Consider the following 2,880-nt stretch of genomic DNA (forward strand, 5'->3'; position numbering starts at 1 on the left):
ATTCACCTTCACCATCGAACTTAAATTCAGACAGGTTATGAAAAACTTTTGCAGGGATGATACCATTAAGCTCTTTAGAAAAACATCCCAGGATTATGATTTGGGGATGATACATTTTACATAAGATATTCAAACTAGACTCAACAGGCACAACCTGTCATCTAGCCCTCCTTCTAGGGTCATTTTGTTAATGGTACTGGAAATCCATGAACCAAGGGGACCTCCCCAATATGAATTCTTAATCAGACCTCACACCTTTTGGTGTAGGATTCCCATCCAGTATAGAGGTCCAGTTACCAAATCCTTAAATATTTTCCTTAGCTCTAGCTGTCAGTAGAGGAGAGTGATACAATGGTGTCTTCGAAAAGCAAGGGAGGTGTGCCCAGTGAGTGTCCAGTGAAACTGTGTCGAGGTTCTTCTACTACAAAGGGGGAGAGAAAAGTGAGCCTCCAAGTGAGAGGTAATAGTACCACGCAAGAAGATACACACATGAACCAAAAGAACATGTCCAACATCTAGTGGAATAGTCCACAGAGTATGTGACAATCGTTACAACCAATAAACAAGGGAAGCTCCATCTACCATCCAATGGAATAATCGACAACAGATGAAATGGTCGTTATAACCAATGAACAAGGAAATATTTGTCTAGTATATTGTGAAATATTCCATAAGGATGAGACAACAATAGCAACCATTACAACACATTCTGAATAACATAAGCACTAACATAACCGAAATAGTTCAACTATCTTACTACATGTGAAAGAAAACATGAAATAAAAACATCGATAGAATAGTCTTACAAACATTCATTGTTCATGCATGAAGAACATGTTGGCCTAAAAAGGCTTATGTTATTAAGAAAAAGTTCCAAGATACATATTTACATTGTATAGCACTAGCCCCAGTAGTGGGACATTGGAGCCACTCCTTCCTCCTCAAATAACTATCTAATCTCTCTAATGCCTTGCGGGAGGAGCCAAGGTGAAAAGTATTTTTCTCATACAATAATGGGGCATATATAACCAAGAGGTGATGATTACCCCTTGTGAATCTTTGACTACCCTCATTACTATTCAACTTCCTATGAATTTTCAACTTGCATGACTCTTCATATTCATGTGTGTCCTTTGGACTTCCACTCTACAATACATTTGATTACAATATACATTGTCCACACTAGTGATGTGGCATATGACAAATCATGACATGACTTGACATGACACTATTGATAAGGACATTCTCAATGATGCGGCAATGTCAATTCATTGTTGCTATTGAGTGTTAGATGTTTTCTTGGATATTCCTTCTCTTCTCCTCCTCATGGAATGGTGACAAGAATCTTCAATAATGCGACCTCTTGGGTTGTGGTCACGAGTTGGTATCCCTTTTCTTTGCTTTGAAGGATCATCTAGCATGCTCAGCTACAAGAATTTCATTTGCATTTCGTCCACCTTCATCTCATTCGTCATCATCCTGGCAGGTTCATATATCTACAATTCACTCATTATGAGATGACATCAACCTGAAAACCTCCTAGCCTAAGATGGGGCATTCAGCGTCAAAGACTGAGACAAAATTTAGTTGTAGGTCAAAGAGAGAGGCTCAGTGACTACACGTTGCATAGTCCCACTAGTCAGGGTTGACGCTTGAGGCATGGATACATGTAATGTACAGTTCAGAACAGGTTGAGGGACAGTCTCTACGAAGCATTGAGAGATAGTGAGTTTGGTTGAAGGAGGGGCCACTCTGGAAGATTTTTGCATTGTTCTGGAGAGGAAGGTTGACTGAATTATGTGCAATTCTGGTAGACAGTAATTCAAGATGAGGGGAAGACCACTGAGGAGAGATTCTGCAAAGTTTTGGAAGGGAAGTCTGACTGATTAGATTATGTAGTTCTGGAATGGAAGACTGGTCTTGGGCTCAAGAATTGGGAAGTGCAGCAGTCCTTATGGACATGAATTCTACATTCCACAAATACAAGGATCAAGGTCACAACCTTCTAACTAGAATTGCATAATGCATAGTCTAGGGAGACTGGGTAAAGCCAAGTTTAAGGGTTGGGAAGCTTTTTCGGAAAATGCTAAGTGCTGAACCAGTGAAACTAACAGGTGAAGTGATGGAGCTTATACTCTGTCCTGACACATAGAGTACTTGATGACTCAACAACATTGATCAGCCATAACACATGAACAACACTTTCTTTTGTGTGTGCCGCTTCATGACCAACTATGACAAGTGTGACACGAGAGATATATTTCATGATGACTGTGACGACACTTGTGCGACAACACTCAAAAACTAGTGAATGAGTGTGATAGGTGTTTACAAGGTTTGGGAAAACTCATAAACATAAATATGAGCCCTTAGAACCACTAGAATGAGCTTATGCATAAAGTGTGATGACCAACATGCAAAAGATGACATCTTGCCTATCTTGTGAAAGGGAGCGAAACACTTAGTGGAAACACATGGAGTAATGTTTAGTATTTGTGACCATACATGTCATTAAATACATAATGATATGATATTGATAATATGTATTTCGTTCTACACCAAGAGATGCATTTCAAATTCATGAAATATGTTCCTTTTTATTCATACCCACCCTCCTAAGCTTTGTGAATAAAATGGAGTCTTCATGCAGTCCTGATCTTTGATCCTCTGTCATACCTCAGGTTTCCTTAGTATTCTAATATGATGATTATATTTTCTCCTTAGCCCCTTAATCATTATCTATCATTTTATTCATCTTCATCATCTTGCCACAACATGGTAAAATTCCTGTATCTCCAATCCACTCATGACAAGATGAAATCATTATGATAAAACCCTATTTTAAGGTAGAGCACTTGGATTCATGAATCGGGTCTAGAC

This window comes from Pinus tabuliformis, chromosome 3_2 (assembly GCF_031772625.1).
Source record: "Pinus tabuliformis cultivar Carrire ecotype Pingquan chromosome 3_2, CPIR1, whole genome shotgun sequence".
Classification (NCBI taxonomy): Eukaryota; Viridiplantae; Streptophyta; class Pinopsida; order Pinales; family Pinaceae; genus Pinus; species Pinus tabuliformis.